This window comes from Haemaphysalis longicornis, unplaced genomic scaffold (genome assembly GCF_048455015.1).
Source record: "Haemaphysalis longicornis isolate Haplotype H1 unplaced genomic scaffold, Haemaphysalis longicornis Haplotype H1 scaffold_1, whole genome shotgun sequence".
Lineage (NCBI taxonomy): Eukaryota > Metazoa > Arthropoda > Arachnida > Ixodida > Ixodidae > Haemaphysalis > Haemaphysalis longicornis.
Genome location: NW_027526203.1, coordinates 137841341 through 137848722, shown reverse-complemented (window position 1 = coordinate 137848722; position 7382 = coordinate 137841341).

Below are 7382 nucleotides of genomic sequence, written 5' to 3'. Positions count from 1 at the left end.
ATAAATGCATCTTTCTTTCTTTGTAGTTGTGTGTGTGTGTGTGATCTCTCTTTCGCGAACATTATACCGAACCGCGCAAATTCAACTCGTGCATTCGCACTTTCACATTCTTCCCCTCGGGGAAATGCGGGGGATTTTTTAACCCATGCAAAAGAATTTAGTTTCTCCATTTCACGTGCTTAGTATGGTGCTTGCTTAGCTCGTCTGGCGATTGCGTCGATCTCATATTCTCTTCTTTCACGCGACGCGCCAACCTGGCGTGAAATACACACTCGTTTCCCGCAGCTATTTCGAGTAGTCTTCGTGGCCGAATGGCCGAAGTTCGGAGCGGCTCCGCCTGGGCCAAACATAATGAGGGTAGACCTATGCGCGCACAATGTACGGATTATTTATCAACGGCGCTCGCAGCGAGCCGAGGAGCACCAGTTCGGACCGGTCGGACAACCTTCTGCATTAAGTACCCTAAGCATTCACAGGTGATAAGGTTCGAACCGAGCCCCAGATAACGAAAAACGTCCTGAGGACGTCCTCAAATGGTCCAAACGTCCTGGATCCTACACTGGGCGTTCAGGCGACATCCACAGGATTAGATATTGTAACTGATCCCTCAATGGTCCATACAAGAGCTTATTTTGGATCACAATGGATTGTAAATGATCCCTAAATGATCCGTTGTATTACTTCTTTTGGATCAGAATCCACATGGACGTCTGACGCTGCTGTTACCCAGAGTTACTGAATATATTGAGTAACTCTGGCTGTTACCGTGGAGGAAAAGCTATTACACTCGTATCCCTGATGGGAGCTAAGAGCGCTAAAAGTGCTGCGCCTGCGAGGCCGCAAGAAGCAGAGTTGCAAGAAGAGCAAGAAATCTAAGCCGGAAAGACTGCAACGAAGTCAAGCCAAGCCATGCCATGGTCTTCGTTGGGTAGCCAATATGGCGACAAACATCAAAGTGCGGTTGGCGTGTGTGTACGTTTGGGAAGAAGACGGCTATAAACTAGCGGTTTGTAGCGTTATTTCACATCAGGCGCGTGTGCATCGCGTCATCAAGAAGTGTTGGAGATGTGTCTAACGCCTGCATAACTTTGGCAAGTATGACGCTTCGGACATCTTTGCTCCTTCTGCTATGCTGTGTAGCAAACACCTGACATCGAAGAAAGCGTGCGTATCACGCCATTAAGAAGTGTTGGCGATGTGTCTAGCGCCCGCCTAAAATTTACAAATATGATCCGGGCCTAGCCGCTTCGGACTCCTTTGTTCATCCTCAAGGGAATGCCTCACGACGAAGAGATTCCATTCTAATCGCGTGTTGCGGAAGAGTGAATGCCGTTTTGAAGTTGCATCACAATGGGAATTGTGTTCAATCGGCCATTAATGCACTCGATGTGTACCTATGACTGCACCGTACAGGTTTGACTCAAGCTTTTTTGATTGCATGTTGCAGCTATTTTGTGGATTCGCATTGCAATTTATTCGTTCGTTCTTAATCAGGTTACGAACTTATGCATCGTTAAATTATTCAGCCAGATTTCTGTCAGCCAGAGGAATTTGCCTGTGTAGGAGGGTTGCAAGCTGGGCTAGTTGGAAAGACATTCTTGGATAAAACCAGCGCGAACTCAGACGAAGACGAAGGAAGTGCAACACAAGGACAGCCGCTGGTCTAACAACTAAATTTTAATATCAGAAAGGGTGAATATAAATACAGAACACAAACAATAAAGTAATAAAAAGACAGTGCGCATGGTCGAAACAAGTTTGCAAAGGCCACGGTGATACCACAAGTAGATATACACATGTTACAGTCAAGGCACACGCAGATGTGCAATCTCTTTAGGATGGAGACACACGCTTGACAGCAGGAGCCGTGCAAACAGGTGGCTGAGCGGTTTGTTTTGGCCACCACTTACACGGTCCGTAAACATCAGCTCATGGCTGTGCGTGTGGTGTGTATGTCACAAGTGTTCCTTTGAGTAATTCGCGACAAAACACACTGACTGTTATCGGAGAGTGCATGAGGACCATGCTGCACACTGAAATAAACAACCGTTTGGTCTGCATGCAGCGCACACTCTGTGAAGTATGAACAGCTTAAATTGCAGCACACTTGGAAGAAAACCAGGGAAAAAAACAAGGCCCGTGAGAAAAGGAATAGATGCGATGAACCCTAGTTCGTCCGGGATTCGTTGTGTTTTTTTTTGCTGGTCTTTTTTCAAAAAGCATGCAGTACTTGGACGTGTGCTTTACACTTCTGCAACACTTAGTAAACATACATACCTTGGCAGCAACGGCAGTGATTGGGAAAGGTGAATAACAGTTTGTACCATTTCATAGTCTGAGCGCACAAGCTCGTACTCTAAAAGTAAAAGCAGCGGCCGTAATGCTCAAGCACCTCTACAGTAACAAAATGAGGTTCGGAGAATTGTAAAAAACCGCAGTTTTATTCAGCATTTATTAAAGGGCTAGACAAGCAGCTCTTGCAGTTTTGAACTACCTAAATGGTATTTTGTGTTGGCGTGTACACAAGCATGCACCTGTACAGCTTAGCTGCATAATGTCTAAACCATTCGGCGGTTTTTCTACAGATCATGAAAGTCAAACTGGCCGCCCAAACCTTCAGTGCATCTGTGAGCAACATAGGTCGGCAAACTCACTCATGAGTCCACTCACAAACCCCCCACTCACCACTCACAAGTAAGTGGTGAGTGATCCTCACCGTCGTTTTGGCCTGGTGAGTGCGAGTGCGAGTGAGTGCGAGCGCCACTCACGGTGAGCCCCGTTCACCACTCGCGATTGCGAGTTCCACTCGCGGCGAGCCACGATCAGCACTCGCGAGTGCGAGCGCCACTCGCGGCGAGTGGAACTCGCCACTCGTGAGTTTGAGTTCCACTCGCGGCGAGCCCCGCTCAACACTCGCGAGTGCGAAAGCCACTCGCGGTGAACCCCACTCACCACTCGCGAGTGCGAGTTGCACTCGCGGTGAGCTCCACTCGCAACTCGTGAGTGCGAGTTCCACTCGCTGCAAGCCCCACTCAACACTCGCGAGTGCGAAAGCCACTCGCGGTGAACCCCACTCACCACTCGCGAGTGCGAGTTCCCCTCGCGGCGAGCCCCGCTCACCACTCATGAGTGGCGAGTGAACGCGCGCTTCTTGCGCGATGTGCGGGGCTTACCGCGGTGAGCATCACTCGCTGTTGGCATTCATCGCAGGAGCCGCTTCCTGTGATGATTGCTGCCGGCGATAACCACTCGTACGTACAGCCACTACTTAATGGAAGGAATGCCTTTAGCTTCGGGAATATGTGGCTACTCCCCTTTATAATTAAGGCACCGTAGAATCAACTCTCCAGTGACCTGTTGATTTAGGAATACGACTTGGATGGACGTCTGACGCCATAATGCACTGATACTCTCACTGCCATGACTCATTGAGGGGCTGTTGCGCGCACTCTCGCCGAATGATGTTTCTGGCTCGCAGCGTTTTGTGTTGTAATTAGTGTCGGAAACGTCGTCGCAACAAAGCGATTGCACATCCCTATCGCTGAGCGCTGCAATGGAGGCATTAGGGAGCACCATGGTCTAGTGCCGTAGTACTTGGTGTACAGCATTGGCCGGCTTGCTGCAGCTGTCAATAGGCCGGCTGTTCTGAAACGCAAATTGTGAGTGCCCGTATTCGTTTGAAAAGGTATCGCAGATTTTCACGGATTCGCGTATCAGGATGGCGAAACGGTTCGGATCATTGATCTCCACTTAGTTGCTGGATGGCGCTTCGCCGCTGTCGCTGCCGGGCGCGCGCACGGCCACCGGAAGTTCAACGGCTCGTCCCGGAAGTCGGGCGTCTGCTACGCTTTTCAACCGCTGATAAGCGTCCCCATTGGCGCATTTTGGCATTTTGTTCTCACTTTATTGCATTTTGGCTATACACATCTCGTTCAGATCGCAACTTATGCTATACCGAAACATGCGACGTTAATATGAAGCAGAATTTAATTGCGAAGGAGAACGAAAATGTCACTTGGGTCTTGGTTTAGAGGAGACGACGCAGCTCGAACGGGATTTATGCTAGACATTTATGCTAGGGATTTATGCTAGAAAGAAAACAACGTGGGCACGGTTTCAGGCAGTAGCCGAGTTCGTGCGCCAGTTCTGTCAAAACAGTTGTCAGTAAAGTGGTCACTGCAGAGCCTGCTGCCTAGGGATAGAGCCCATTTGTCCCTTCTTAATACCCTAGTTACACGGGCACAGTTAACCACGGTTAAGCGAACCGCGGTTAGACAAAACCGCAGTTTGCTGCGTTACACGACAGACGAAACTGCGGTTACGTCGCTAACCATGGTTAACGCAAACTGAGCTTGGCTACCTCAGTTCGGTCACGCTAACCGCAGTTTCCGCAGCCGCAGTGCTCAAAATCGCGCAAGTCAGTTCGGACGCAAGTGGCGGCGCATCAGCGGAGGAGAAAATAAAAAATCACCTGGTGTTCGAAAGAGGCGAAGGTTCTCAATTAGCGGGCGCTTAAGCTATCCCCAAGACGCGCTTGCGTTCTTTGCATCGCTCTCGCAATCATCGCGACTTCCCGCCAGCAGCGGCTCGTTTCCCGATCCGCCCGATCAACTACGACAAAAGCCGTGCGAAATTTGTAAATTCCGCACGTCGTCCGCCAAAAATGGATATAGCAGGCAATCCTGAAGCGTTTTCAGCACTCGGAAACGATCGGCGCGCGCGTCGGCCGTGCCTGCAAACACGCGCGCCTTCCCGCACGGCACTGCTAGCGGCCCGAACCGGCACAGACCACGCAGCAACAGCTTATCGCATGATTTCGCATCGCCGCTCTTCGTAATCAATCTGATCGCGGAAAAGAACTTCCACATGCGAGAAATTGGATGTTAGAGCGGTGAAAAATTGTGCTATGGATTGTATGTAATTCGCAGTTGTAGAGATAGCGGCTGTCAAATATCTACCGCGATGCTTAGCCGAAAGTTCCCAACACCGAACAGACCTAAGCAAACCAAGCCTGTTGCGAGCTGTTGGGGAAGCCCCTCTCCTCGCCGCGCGCGAGTGCGTTCCGTTTTGGTCAGAAGCGACTGCTTTAACGATATTTTCTTTGCCTACACTGTTTCTCTTTTGTTTTTTATCGTGAAGTTAAAAGTGTGGTAATTTATTTTTGTTACGCTCACAATCAAGTGACCGCGGTCACCAAACTTTCAATTTCGCGTGTAAGAGCCAAAACCGCAGTTTGCGATAACCGCGGTTAAAGTTTAGTAACCCTGGTTATTACTTTCGTCGTGTAACTAGTTTTCCACCCAACTCCGGTATAAATCCGGCTTAGAGCGAGGGAATCTGCGTATCAAGAGCCACAGCTTAAAAACGACATTGATATGACATTTGCGTTTCGCTGCGTATCACGCACGTCGTACAGAATATTGCAATACTTCCAAGTGGAACGTCTTCCCAGACGACTTCTCTGGTCTGCTTGGGCAGTTGACGGCGCAACAAGCAAGCATTTTTGGCGGAATGCGCCCGAAACCAGCCCATACGTAGCATGCGCTATGCTGGAACGGCGGCCATTTGCCCGACTTCCGGGACGAGCGCTCGGACTTCCGGCGGCCGCGCGCCGGAGAGCTCGAAGCGCCATCCAGCAACTCTAGTAGAGATCAGTGGTTCGGATGGGCGAGTTGCGTGTTGTGGAAGCAGTAGCTCATTTTTGAGGCCTTGGCGTATTAAACGTATCAGTGTTTGCCATTACTAGTTACGGCGGCGCTCTGTTATGATGCTCGCTTCCACGCGGACTTGGTGTCACACATCCTTCTACGGCAGTTACGGTGCGTGCCTTGAGGCATGTGATTTGTTGCTGTCCGGGTGTTTGACACACCTGAAAACTTCACCGCTGCTGTTTTATTGCAAACTTCACCAAAACGTTTACGTTTCGTTATATTGCGTGAATGTTGTATTGACTCATAACGCCGATGTGCGTACCTTTCGCAAGCAAACGAAGTATACGCTCGTCTTAGCATCACCTCACATAGTATTTGTCATGATGACTCGCCGACTGCACCCCTTCGTTGAGTTCCCTGTCTCCCTCTGAAGTCTGTGTATCCGTTGGTGCAGCTTCACAAGAATCGTACGTTATGTCTGACTCCTCATTCGCCTTACCGAATCGCTGAGTTCGAATCGTTACTGTTGCGTGCATTTTGTGAAATATATATTTCATATCCTCAGATCGCGAAAGGTAAGATACTCGCTGTTCGCGCTGCTCTGTTTTCATCGACCGTCACTTACCATTACGCTTGTGAATTTGCCTGCCCAAGTTGAAATTGGGACCTGGGCTCCCGCATTTTGCGTTTTTCATTCTGTCCGTTCACGGTCGCCAACCAGTTAGTTATGAAGGCGAAATTGCTTCTGCTTCTTTTTTTTCGTATTTAGCGTTGTGGTCAGCCCAAACACTGTAGTCCCCGTCATGCTTGCTGCGCTGATTCGCTCAAAAGGGCTTCGCAATCTAGTGTTCCTCATATTTTGTGCCCCGTATGTAGATCGTCATCCGCGTGCCGATGGCGTGCAGACTAGCGGAGGGGTACTGTGACTCCAGTGGGTGTGACGAATAGTACGCGTTTTCGGCAGTCGGATAGCGTAATTTGTGAGTGGGTGAGTGAGTGAATGAGTGCGCGCGTGCGTGTGCGTGTTCACGTGAGTGCGTCTGCGTGCGTGTGTCAAAATTTTCAGTCCTTCTTTTGTTTTGTAGATTCTGAGCGAAATAGCATATACTATAATAAAAGGTTATGATGAATGGTTTCAAGCAAATTTGGGAGAATTACTTCATTTTGTAAAAGAGTCCAGCGAAGATTACCGCTTTGAAAGGGACATATCAAGACATGTGCTTATAATAACCGAATACATACTTAGGAAAAAGTGAAACCTCATTCCTGAGGAAGGTAAATTTTAGCTCAAATCAGTAAGTATTTCATGCCCGAAAATATTTGTACTGCCGACAGCGAAAACGACGAATGCCGCTCATTACAAAATCGACGCATTAGTACTTGTAAAAATCACAACCTACTTTCACGTCGACACAATCAAAGTACAGAAAAATAAAATCACGGCCTATTGATGACCACGCGAGATAGGACGTGACAGATAGGACATGACGCATCTTTTGTTGACGAAATATCTACACAACCCATATGAGCTGCTAAACAGGCTAGATAAATGAAGGCTGTCTTACCCTCTTTTAATGTATTTCATATCTTTATTTCTGACGGCTACACAGTTTCATTGAACGGAGGGCATTTCAGAGAAAAGAGGTAAAAACGTATACAAAACATGAGTGCACACACATAGATATACACACGAAAAGTAATCCGGAACGCGCAGTTATTGCCCTCAGAACT